We start from the raw sequence: 13644 nt of genomic DNA, 5'->3' as shown, positions 1-13644 counted from the left end.
GCAGTGTATTTCAGTGGATCCCCCTGTCTTGCTCCCCACTCTGTCTCTGGTACATGCTCTCACCACCCACTCCCCAGCTCTGGCCTACACTCCAGTTCTTGTATGCATAAATAAATAAAAATAAATCTTTAAAAAATTCCTATGTCTTTATCCTCCATCTCCTAATCCAACTAATAGATAATGAGTTCATCCAGTTTCCAAGGATGTATTAATCTCTTATGCAATTTTTCACTAAATAAAAAGAATCATCTATGGAATAAGCATTTACTTGAACATTGAAGTCAATATTCCTAGGCCTGACACAGTGCTTTGCTTATAATAGATACTAAACAAAAGTTTGAGATGGATATTTCTAACATAAAATTTTTTTATAAGAATGGGAAAGATTTGGATAGATGAGTATCATCAAAAATATCACTCATCTATGAGAATAAGAAGTGGGAATCTCTCTCTAACAGTCTCCCCACTTCTGTTGTGAACTTAAAAATGCTTTAAAAATGAGGTTTCAATTTAAAAAAGTAAGTAGAAATGTTTCAGAATATTTTATTTAACAATCTAATAGAGTGAAAATGCCCTGTGATATCATAATAGGGCACTGAAGCTGCCCCTATAGAATATATTTGCCTTACTATGTCAGATTAAGGGCAAAATGTCCCATGGTGCTCAAATGTGGTATTATTATTTTGATTCATAGGCTTCCTGATTGATTTAAACTTTGTTTCTTATAATGTCACCAATTTCAATACTTGATTGTTCATATATTGTGTAAGATCCTTACTAGAGCTCATTTACTGCCCTCTCCCCATTCCAAGGCCTGGGCTATGTCAGTTCCCACTTGCCTAATCTGTGACTTAGTGGCAATATCACTGACAAGCAGAACTCATGAGCATCTTTACAGGCATTGATAATATGGAGCGTGTCTAATTGTGTTTTCCTGACATCTCTGTAAGAACGACACTTTTCTCATGAGAAATCATCAACCCCTCTAATTTTCATGACTATAAAGTGCAAGTCGTACACTGATGGCTGAGGCTGAATGAAGGGGCACTATTCTATCCCAAACATAATGTATGCAGGCTTATTAAGCCTATTAACATTGTAAGCGCAGTCTCTGCTGTTTTTTCTGAGCTGGCTAGACTCCCTCCAGGAACTGTCAGTTCCTTTATGTGAGGTGTTCAAGAGGATAATTATTCACCCTGACAGCAGAGTTGATTAATGACAATATGCAGTCCCTGCTTCAACATGGTTTTGTTTCCTTTGCTTATATCCACAGTCAAAAATTAAATTGATAAAAGTATTATAAATAGGATGAATTATTTAATGTCCACAGTCTTTGCCCTGATAATTGTGAATTCAACATTACAAATTATGTTTTGCATTTGAAAATATCAGAAACAGATACTGTACATCATTTTTTCCTTATGCAGTGAAAATTACTTTAACATGTTAAGTTTGAAAAAAGCAGGATGCACATTTCTTTGAAAAGAGAAGTAAGCACATTTTGTAGATTCAACCCTGCAAATAACATAGTACAGAAAAGAATTTAAGCTGCAATTCTTGCTTCTATGTTTTCCTTCAGAAATCAAAGGGCTGATGTATCAGAAGTATGGTCTTATAATTGATACTAAAGAGTAGAAAATGATAGCCAGCTCTTAGTTTCTTAACCTTCATATAAAGTTTCACATAAGTAAAGGAAGAAGAAAAAGAGGAAAAGCATTTCCCAAATCAACTGACATACAGAATAATCAAAAGTCACAGAAACTTATTTTAATGTATCACTTTCAGAGTAAGATTTGGAAAGATGAGGCAATATTGTCACGGTGAATTCTGAATTCTCTAAGATAAAGTACAGGAGGAGCCAGGCTAGTGAATATTGATACGTGCCGAAGACTAGAAGAGTGAATTTATAAGTTATTCCTATGTGACAGGCACTATGAAGCCTCCAATGAGCAAGTGATGGGCCTGAAATGCATCAAACAATGTTACATGTACGTTCCGTATTATTAACCACAGAGAAGGATGTTACAGAGTAAAAAATGTTAAGCAATGCAGGTTATGTAATACTGTTAATTAGGCAACAGAAAGACAGCAGTGGTCTGGGGTCAGGGCATTTTTGTGTCTTTATCTCACTACAAACTCATAGCTGCTTTGTATAGACACACTGCACTTGTAGAAATCCTGTGCCAGAAAGATTAGCAATTGGATTAAGGTCACCTGGCTAGTCGAAACCAAAGGACTCAAACCTTTTGCCTCACTTTCCCCTATTAAATTAAATAAGCTCCTCTTCTACAGTACAAGGGACTATGGTGATGGCTCACCAGTGAATTGGTGGTGGGAATTTTACAGAGAATACACAATGATATAAAAGATATAAATAAAAAATTAAAAATAAATAAATAACTAAATAAGCTCCTTTGACATTAATTTGCTTTGAGGATGTTTTCTGACAATGCACAGCTTTAGATAAACAAACAGTACTTTTGATGCATTAATAACATAAACCTGTACCTTCTCCCATTCCCACCTAAAGAGAATTCTGTTTAATTCCATGAGCAAAGGTATGGAAAGTGTCTTTTAAAATGTATTGTCTTCCTTTTCATTTTAAGCAGATCAGAAAGAGATTCATCTTCACCCGCTTCTACCTGCGGGACTGCACAGTTTGAGATACCACCATCGCGGAACGTGAAAATAGGCTTAGAAGCCAGAGGAACAAATGAAGAATTTACAATACACATGCAACCCACAGACCTGCCACTATCACAAGAGAGCACAAAGCCTACAGCTTTTCTGCGAAGTATCTATTAATATTTATGCACAAAAGAAAAGGCCGGGAACCTGGTACTGTTGTGTTCTTTTCATTCAACCTCTTTCCAACACTGATTTCTGTCTTAAGGAAATGAATTGCCATATCTGAGAGGGATGTTTTCTAAATGCTTCAGACACTTAAATGACGGTTGGCATCAAAGAGGAGGCAGCTGATAGCACAGCCATGTACTGGAGTGCCCAGCAGGAGCTTAAATATTTGCAGATTCAATATAAACAGTTGTGTGTTGACTGGTGCCACTAACTGCTATAGTCCACTAGCTCCTATTCGAGGAATTCAGTAGCCAAAATGGCCATTCTGCAACATCTCAAGCATCTCCATGGCTCTCTACATTGACATGTCTCAATTAATATGTAGGCAGATGGACATCTGCAATTGACATGGCCCTGCAGATCTTACTCAGGAAGAGCTGATATATCAAAGCACAAGCATGCACTGTGCACTGGTTTGGTGTGCATTTTGAACAGTAACAACACTATATTAAATTGAGCAACATTTTAAAATAGCAGCAGGAATTATTCAAGTGGGAACAATGAAATGCCATTTATCTGAGGTCTGCTTATCACTATTCCTGACTCCCCCTCAGTCATCTTGCAGGAATAAAAAAATACCAAGATTTCAAATACGGCACAGTCAGTCAGGAACAGATGATTTGGCTTTGAGGAAAGAAGAAAGCATTTGGAAATGGGAGAAAGGGTGGCAGTTGCAGTGTTGAAGGTGACTCGGCCGGAACTGTAAGGGGACTATAGCAGTTAGTGAACCACCAGAACCAGAACTTTCAACCTCTGCTTGAAACCACGCCCCATAATGAGACAAGCTTTTTACACTGAGTTTCAGGACACACGTGACTGGGCAGTTTATGTACAAATACACACATATATGCATAGACATACAGATATATAAACATATAAATGAAATAACATTTTCATGAAACAATATTTAGTTGCACTAAGTATAAGGCACTCGTATTTTCTAGTCTGTTCTACTGCAGCCTGGGAGAACCAGCAGGGTCTGGATTAATGGCAATGCCAGTGAGCTGCCTTTGGGAATCAGCATTGGCGCTACTGGCTTGCTTTTCTGTCTTCTTGAACTTCAGCAAATTACAACACTCTGTCTCTGTCTTCAGTCATGGCAGGGGATGAGTAGCTTTGCCAGAAACTTATTTACACAAGAACGCCAGGGTGTTTGGTTCTCTTAGATCATGTTAGAAAGAACAAGAATTTACAACGCAAGGGCCTGAGGCAACCTGGCTTTGGAGATTTCTTTGTCTCTAGCTATTTTTAAGCAAATATAATACAGAGGGAACCATATCTGTTTCCACTGGGGAGAATAGTGAGTGGCTATCTACATTAGGTGCAGGGTCAACATTGTGGTTTTGCTGGATTCCTTACTGTGCTGATGGAGGTGGGTAGGAGAGGTAGTAGCCACATTTGGGACAGCCATGGATTTTGTTCCACAGCAGGCAGCATGGGCATCAAGACAAGCATAAACAACTTTGAGATTTATTGAAATCACCCAAAATGGGTGATGGTGGCAGTGCTATGACTACATGGACTGTGCAGGGTTGTACTTTGAGGAGAAGGCGTGGCATTGCTTGTTCCCATGAACCTGGAGACACAGTTTCTCTTTCCCTTTCCTGCCCACTGGTTCATTTACTGACAAATATTGTGCATAATTATGAACAAAATACTGTGCTAGCATAGCTTAGAAATCAGTGAATATAAAATGGTAAAAGAGAAAAACAGCAATCTTGAGTAATGCACCCAGAAAGACGTTTAAGGGTGGAATGTGGGAGGTATTACAGAGTTGGGTTCATTCTCAAAACAGTTCTCTGCTGCCAGAAACTAGATCAGGATGTGAGCTCAAAGTTCTTTTTATTTGTCACAGGCCAAGAAGTAAGATTAGAGAGAGGCATCTGAGGGAGGTTGGAGGGGAGGAGAAAAGATCAAGACAGAAACAGACACACATTGAGAGCGAGAACAAAATGAATGGGCATTTCTAGCATAACAAATAGCTGTAGAAGTTATTTTCCAAAATGTTTTGAAATCCACATAGATACATTTATGTAATAGAACTCAAGATACTGTTAGTGATGACTGTATGCTTTAATGTCTATATTTGAAGAAGCATGATATGGAGGCGTCTCTGCAGCTTGCCACAGAGGATCCAAGAAAACTTCAACTCTGAACAATTGAGACTATATCAGCAAGTCTGAACCATAGACAAGAAGAGGTCCCGAGCAGATTGAGATGCTAATGAGTTCTGAACAGTACAAGAGAACAAAGACTGAGGGTATGATGGAGAGGCACTGTTTAAGGGGGACCAAGTTATATAATTTGTTTTAGGGAAAACAGGATTTAATCTTTCTCAGGTAAACCTTTTCTTTTTCTTTAGGAAATCTGAGCTGAAAACTCTAAGTAGTTTTATAGATTCCCAAATCCCTGCGAAGGTGCTGGTGTTCAAAAGGGGCAGATCTGAGCAGAAACATCTTTGATTCTTGTCTCTGCAAGCCACACGCGACAGTGGGTATTGTAGAAAATATGCCTCGGAAGAAGAATCAGACCCCTTACCATGCTCCCAGTTTATCAGGAAATGTGAAGACTTTATAGTAATAATGATAGTAGGATGTTAAAACTGTTAAGTCTCATAAAAGTAGCATAGACCAAACACTGGGAATTTGTTAGAGGGATAAATGATTCCTGGCTAGACGTAGACACAGGGTAAATTGGAGGCTAGAAGTTCCTGGCCAAGAGAGCACAGCACAAAAACTAAAAGCCTGGGCTTGGGAGTCAATACAGCTTGGATCTGAGTCTGGGTTCCTCCATCTCACTGAACTTTTCTGAGCCTTAGTTTTTTCAGTTGGTTAACAAGGATAGAAACAATGAATACATGGCTCAAAGGTTACAGATCCCCCAATAGCATACAGAGTCTTGCACATGGTAAACATTCTTAATTAGTGCTAGCTGCCGTTTTTGTTATGAAAGAGGTGCCTTTGTTGACTTGTGGAGTTGGGGGGATATGGCTGTGACAGGGAAAGATATGACAAAGCCACCATATGAGAGGGTGAGTCCGGGATGTCTCTCTTCCCCTATCTTCCCCTCCACCCTGCCATTCTGTTAAAACAAATGTGACACTACGGTTGGAATAAGCAGTGCTGCATGTCCTTACACGACTTCTTGGCAGCTTGCTCCTGCTGCACGTGTGAGGGTAAAGGGGTGAAGGTGAAGAGAGTGGCTTAACGGATTCCATGCTTTGAGCACACAGGCATGCAAGTCTTTAGTGACATCCCAGCTGTGGCTGCGAGGTCAGTCAACCATTCCCAGAAGGTGAAATGTGATCTTTCCTACATGCATACTGATCTTTCTGTGGACTCAAACAGGAAACACATGTCTTTTTCATAATATCCCCCTTAAACTTATGCCTCTATTATGTTGGAACCCAATTGGGCAGCATTCACTTTCTCCCTTCAAAAAGTGAGTGGTTTAAAACAAGTGAGTTCAAAAAGCTAGAGCTTCTCACATTCTGGAATCATGTTCTTAGAGTCTCTCAATCAAGTTACAGTTTAACCCGTGAGATGTTCATCCAGGTGACTGCAATGACAATTTCCAACTTGAAGAGGCCCTGACTGTGAGATGGGGAAGACATGTCAGTTCAGTCAACACAGACATGTAATCTGCTTCTGAAGGACAAGGTTGAACTTCCTGGCCAAATAAACAATCCCTTTCTTTTTCCCCCACTTTCTGCCACAACAAAGGTCTAGATAATTATCAAAGCAAACAGAAGTATTTCACAGGCAGTCTTGAAGGCATTTCGTTCAATTCAATTCAGTTCAATTTACTGGTATCAATACATACATAGCATTCTATTAGGGATACAAGTGTGCCGTCCATGTTTTACAATCTTATTTTCAGAGACAAGATCACTAGACATAAAAATTATTAAGACACAGTAATAAAGGGCTCAGCCTCTAGAGCTAGATAGTTACTCTGTGATACTGCGCAAATCATTTAATCTTTCTGGGCTTCAGTTTCTTTACCTATAAAATGATAGTTGTTTTATTTTATAAAGTCCTTGAGAGGATTAACTGAGTTACTACATACAAAGCATTTAGAACAGAAAGTGGCATACAATATTAAATTGTTTAATAGTTATTCCAGTTGGAAAAAGGATTCTGGTTTAACCCATCAACAAGGTTATTCATGGCCACTCCAGCCTCATTTCCTAATTCTCTGCAAATAGGAGCAGCAGGGGTCTCCCTGGTGGCACAAGGGGTTAAGACACAACCTACAAAGTTGTCCTCAGTCTCTACAGCATGAGTTCCATACTGGTCTGCCAGGGAGCAACCCGCATGGCGCAGCAGACCTCTCCTGTCTCGCCCGCTGCTCTTCTCAGCATTGTACTTCAGTCAATCTGCCTGTTCTGTTCCCCACTCTGTCTCTGGTGAATCCTCTCACCCCCCACACCTCTGTCCGGCCTGTACCCCAGCTCTTGTATGCATAAATAAATAAATCTTTAAAAAAAAGTAGGAGTAGCAATATCATAAAACTGTAATTGCTTTATCTTTCCTTGCTTTGAAGCAAAAACGGTTTTGGAGACAAAATCAAGCCTGGGTTCAAATCACGGTTCTACCATTTGATAAAATATTTAACATAACCAGCACTTGTCAGACTAAATATAACTAGTATTCCTGTGTTCCCAAGTGGACTATGAGCCCCTTTAAAGCAGATACTTGTGTTTAATTCACTTTTGTGTCCCAGATTGCCAGGCACATGAAATTTGCTTGTTGTTTGAATGAGTGGACAGAGTCTGTTGCTAGCAGAATGAACAACATAGAGCTTTAAAAGCACAGGTGCAGCAGGAACAATTTGGTTAATATGGAGAGGGAAGTTTGGGGACAAACACAACAAGTTTGGTCAGAAGCATGTCACTGAGAGTGGTAGATGGCAGATGGGGATGAGGATTCAAAATCCTTGGTAGTGACAATGAATCAAAAAAACTTTTGGAATGGGCAATACTGATAACAAGGACGCAAACCAAACTGATTGTAGGAGGGGAGAAACGGGCCAGGTCTAGGAAGCAATAAGGAGGAAGACATAATTTAATTGAATGGAGATAGGAGACAAACTGAGTCATTAATTATGAAGTGAATAAAAGCGTCAGGAAAAAGTTTATGGAGAAAGACTGAGTCTTCTTTATAATAAATCTACTTTAGTTACAATTCAGTTATTAAAACTTTCATTTATATAAGTAATACATATGCTGGTTTTCATTTAATCTTTTTTTCAGCACATACATATACATATTTACTATGTATCATTGGTATATGCAGTAGTATACCAAATGCACACATTTACAAAATTCCACATTGTAGAAATGTGCACAATTCACATTGAACACTTTAATAAATATTTTTGAATTTCTGATTTTTATTGTCAGCATTAAGTGTCATCATGGATGAAATGTAACTAATATAAGTAATTCCCTATAGTTCACTTGGCGTTTTTTCAATTTTTTATGGAAACAAATAATACTGTGATGCGCATCCTTATATTTAAATCATTATTTATATTGTCCATTATCACCTTAGGACAGATTTTGAGTGTGTGATGGATAACATTTAAAGTCTTTAGTATCTGTACCAGAAGTCTATATCAATTTATACTCCTGTTAGTATTATATGGAAGATTATATAGTAATATATGATTGTATACTGAGAATTATCTCGTAAAAATATTGTCAACTTACTAAGAAGAAAGTCTTCATCTTATTTTAGTTTGCATTTCTTTAACTATAGGAGACTAACTCATTTCACACTTCATAGTCACATTTGTCTTTTGTAAAGAAAAATCTAGTTAATTTTATTGGGATGGTAAGTTTTTTACAATTGTTGTAAACTTATTTATACATTAACCCTTTGTCAATTTGTTGCTTAAATTTCATTTTTTTTACATGTAGAATTGTTACATTTAAAGCTATCAATGCAATTAAATTTTTCATTCTTTTGGTTGCAATTGTTTTCATTTCTTTTTTACTTTGACAATCTTTTCCCAAACTAAGATTTGCTTTTCATCTATATTTTCTTCTTGATATATATGGTTTTGCTATCTGAATTCAACTCTTTTAATCAACTTTGAATTTACCTTAGTGTGTAATGTGGCTGAAAGGTCTCAGAACAATGGGAAAGATCTACTTGTAAGTAACTAATTGCAAGGCATTTAGTTGCGCTCATTTTTAAATCATAAGGGTGGATAAACTGGGCCATCTATGATTTAAAACTAGTCTTGCTCACTTTCAAGATAATTTCCTCTTTGACAATGAGATTCAATATAGCATGTGACAGAAAATTAAGCTAGTTTTCCTAATAAAGCAAATCTCTACAGAATGGATACATTAAAATACTTTTGCTTTCATGTCTAATTGTTGAAATCTGGCTTCTCGAACAACTAATGAGCACACAGCTCCTGAGCCAGCAAAGTCACCTGAAGACACTACACTTCCGGGAATAGGGCTGCATCTTGAGACTAGATATCCTATTACATGCAGGATTCTGTTCCCACCTCACTTTACTCTGAGAGGAAGAGAAAAAGAATCTGACTCCATGGGCATTTTAGTACACATGGAACACTGCTCTGAAATAAAATCATCACAATTATAATTAGCATAAAGTCAAAACAAATTTTCTAAGTGACGGTAGCAAATTTTTCATCTTCAGTCCACTATTTTAATGGAACAGGGAAATGATCACACCAGGGAGTGAATTCAACAGGGTTCTTCATATTGGCTACCTTACTAGGAAGCTTCTATCACAGTAATACCTTAATTTCCTAGCATATAATTAATTCAGACCAGATTAATCTAGTACATATACAGTCATTTATCACTTAAAATGTTTCAGTCAAATGAGACCACATAAGGGATGGTGGTCCCAATGGGCTATAGCATATAGTCTGGATAGGTAGTAACTTATATCATGTAGGTTGCAGAACTACACTCTGATGTTTAATTGCCTAATGATGCATTTCTCAGAACTAATTCCTGTCATTAAGCCAAGTGTGACAGTACTATTCTCACATATATATTTCATCATCTTAAGCTTGCTGGTAAGTTTTTTGAAGGGAGATAGGACCAAACATGTGTGGAATGTGAGGCACTAAGATATTAAATGACTTATCAAGATCTAGGTCTTCTGATTCCCAGGCTTAAGTCCTTCTTTTACCATTGTATTTTCTCAAAAAATACTACAAATACTTGGATGGTTTTAAAACTCCACAGTAGAATATTGTAAGCTTAGATAAGTCCTTCATGAGTTTTCAAAAAGTTATTTTTAATCATGGTAAATAACACATAATATATAAAATTTATCAATTTGACCATTTTTAAGTTACATTTAAGTGGCATTAAGTATATATCCTTGTTGTTAGGCAACCATCAACAATGCCCATTCACAGAATTGTTTTTGTTTTATAAGCCTGAAACTCCTTACCCATCAATGACTAACTCCTCATTACCCCTCTTCCCAGTGCCTGGTAACCACCACTCACTCAACTTACTGTCTCTATGAATGTGATCACTACAGGAGCCTTATGTGAGCAGAATCACAAAGTATTTGTTCTTTTGTAACTAACTTATTTCACTTGACATAATGTCTTCAAGATTCCCTTATGTTGTAGCATGTGGCAGGATTTCCTTGTATTTCAGACTGAGTGAGTCCATTATATGTACCTTATTTTATTTATCTATTCATCTGCTGATGGTCCAACGAGCTGTTTCTATGTTTTGGTTATTGTGAATAATGCTGCTATGACTATGGGTGTGCAAATATCTCTTCATGTCCCTCTTTCATTTTGGAGAAGTATATAACCAGAAGTGGAATTTCTGTATCACATGGTAATTCTATTTTAAATGTTTTGAGGAACCTACATACTGTTTTCCAAAGTAGCTGCACCATATTATATTCCAACCAAGGGTTCCAGTTTTTCCATCCATGACCAACACTTCCTCCTTGGGTTTTTAGTTACTTATTATTCATTCAGTAAACACTTGCATAGGGCCTGCCATATACTAGATGCTGGAAATACAGTGAGAAACAAGGCAGATTCTGCCTCTCCTTGAGAAACCCTCAATCTAACATGGAACAGGGACACTGCACAAATATTTATGGGAAAAGGGAAAGCAGTCAGAGCAATGAGGCACTTTATCCCAAAGCCTTACCAGCTTTTGGAGACTTGTTAGGCATGCTTAAAGAGCTCTAGGTTCTATGAACACATGACATTTTCTTTCTTGATGGTATTAACTCAGGTGACAAGGACAACTACTGAACAGATTCTAAGATGGGATACAGTGCATCGTTTAAAAATATGTTCAAACACATTTGTCTTTGTGAAAAACAGGGAACCTTTATTATGCTTAACCAGGGAAACTAACATGGTCTAAAGTCTGAAATCCTAGGAAAAGCAGCCACAAACTGGTGACCTGAAGGCCAGGTCTAGGTTTTCAAAGTTATCAATGAGTTGCCAACACTTAAAAATCAAGAAATTTTGCACAGGACTCTGAATTTCTGGCTTCCCTAGGGGAAAAAAATATCAGAAAACCTGGTAACACTAAAGCTATGGCAGGAACTGGCTGAGCTGACAGCTGTTCAGTTCATTTTAGAAATTTCATATCTTGCTATACTCCCCAGCTGGCCTTTCTCGCCACTTTTTCTTACTTATTTTTACCTCTATATGACTTTGATCTACAACTGTACTGTCCAGTATGGTACCAACCAGTCACATACGACTTCTGAACAAAAGAAATCAAGTCCGTAATTGAGATGTGCTACAAATGCAAAAAAAAATTGGCTTTTAACGACTTTATAGGAAAATAGCCCATTAATAGTTTTATATTGATTCCATTTTGAAATGGAATATTTTGGATGTACTGTGCTAAAGAAAATGTATTATCAAAATTAATGCACTTACTATTTTTTGTTTTAATGTTCACTGGAAAATTTTAAATGACACATTTGGGTCCTATCATGTTTCTTTAAGACAGTGCTGCTCTGGGGTCTCTTCCAGTAGAGAACATCTCTGGAAATTTTCTCCTTGAAGGGAATTGCCATTTGAATTGTGTCACATATGACCATGTATATAGTATTTATTAAGAAAACAATTCCAGTGGGTAAATACTGATCATTTACATAAGATGTTCACATAAAAAAAATCTGAAGCCATGGATCTTATGTCACTTTTTAAAAATGTGTTTGTATTAAGGTAAAGTGAGTTTACAATGGCCTTCTATCATCAAAAAACACATTAATGCCCCCCCAGTGGAGTACTAAAATAATACAATTAACCATTGCTCTTGGACTTTACTGTTACTCTAACATATACTTCATGTTTTCAGTTACCTGAGATACTTAATAAATTACAAGGTAAACTTTTCATAGTTATTTGTGTCACATGAAGCACCATGTAAACTCTTTTCATTATTCTTTTTGCAAAGGGCTTCAAAATTGCTAACATTTCATAGGGACTGTTAGTTTATGGTTCTATTTGGATAAAATACATTTTTAAAATCTTCCAACTTATTCAATTAAATAAGTGACTGCTAAAATTAATTTCCAGCAAAGTGGGACAAAGGACTATCCAAGTAGAGGGAAATCATTTTATTTGTTCTTCTTTTTGGGGGGGGCAAAGAAAACCAGTTACATTATTATCATTTTCTTAGCAAATAAGAAACACTAACATTAAGTGAAATTCTAATTTGGAAATGTGAAATGCACATATATGTTAGCTGAAAACATATACTTCCAGATCACATTCACTCAACACAACAAGGAAAATGAAGAGTTTAGGAAATTATGTGATCAATGCAGGTACTACTTAAAAAGTAAAACACAATTCTGAAGCAAAACTATATTTTGTGCTGCAATTTCCAGTTTGCAAGTTTTCACTAATCTAATTCACCTGGTAATTGCACAACCTTCCACTCTTCTTTACCAATGTAACTGTTAAGAAATTCCTGGGAATATTATCCACCTCCAATAGAGAACTACAGAGGTTATTTTTTCTTAGTCATTTCTTTTTGTTCTCCCTTTTTTTTTCTCTTCCATGAATTATTTCTACAGAAGGATGATTCTATATAGACTGTTTACTGAAGTAGTAGAGGACAAAATAAAAAAACATCCTCAGCCTCCACATCAATGCCTCATTCCACTGTGTGTTACACTCCCACTGGAATTGTTTCCACTTGGGTCATCAAACACAAAATGACCTGTATTATGAAATGGGCAAGAGGACAGATGCAATTACAGCACAGAATCAATGAGGTCCAGTTGTTAGCAGAAATCACACCCAGTGATGATAGAAAATATACAACTCATGAGCTTATCATACATTTGAAGAAATCTTTGCTATCACAAAATTCCTCCATTTTTCCAAGTATGCAATAAACATGGTATGGTAGGGAATACATTGCTAACAAGTCCCATGTACCCTTACAATACTTCAACTTTCCTATCTCTTTATTTATTTTTTCTACTATATATGCTAAAGTGTAGTTATGCTAATGTAGCCTCTGTCTCTGTTTAATTCAATTCATTGGTATTTCACAGGGACACTTATAATTCCGTTTCTCTCAGATTAAAGAAATGTTTTTAAAAAAATCATGATTAGCTTAACAGTAGTGATGTTACTGCCTTGCACGTGGCAGAAACAATGCCAGGTCTTCCTGTTCATTTCAAATAATAACATTTATATCTCATTAAATACGAGAAATATTTTAGACACCTCTAAAATCTAAATATCTACTAAATTTGAAGCTGAGAAGGAAGTAGTACA

At 36.8% G+C, this 13644-nt stretch overlaps 1 protein-coding gene across 1 annotated transcript in view; it reads right to left on the bottom strand.

The window, feature by feature from the left end:
• FRY (FRY microtubule binding protein) overlaps window positions 1-13644 on the bottom strand; it is a 386045-nt gene that overhangs the window by 361112 nt on the left and 11289 nt on the right. The window lies entirely within an intron of this gene.

Source organism: Talpa occidentalis, unplaced genomic scaffold (genome assembly GCF_014898055.3).
Source record: "Talpa occidentalis isolate TD23 unplaced genomic scaffold, MPIMG_talOcc4v2.1 talOcc4.5, whole genome shotgun sequence".
Lineage (NCBI taxonomy): Eukaryota > Metazoa > Chordata > Mammalia > Eulipotyphla > Talpidae > Talpa > Talpa occidentalis.
This window is presented reverse-complemented; position numbering and strand designations above follow the sequence as displayed.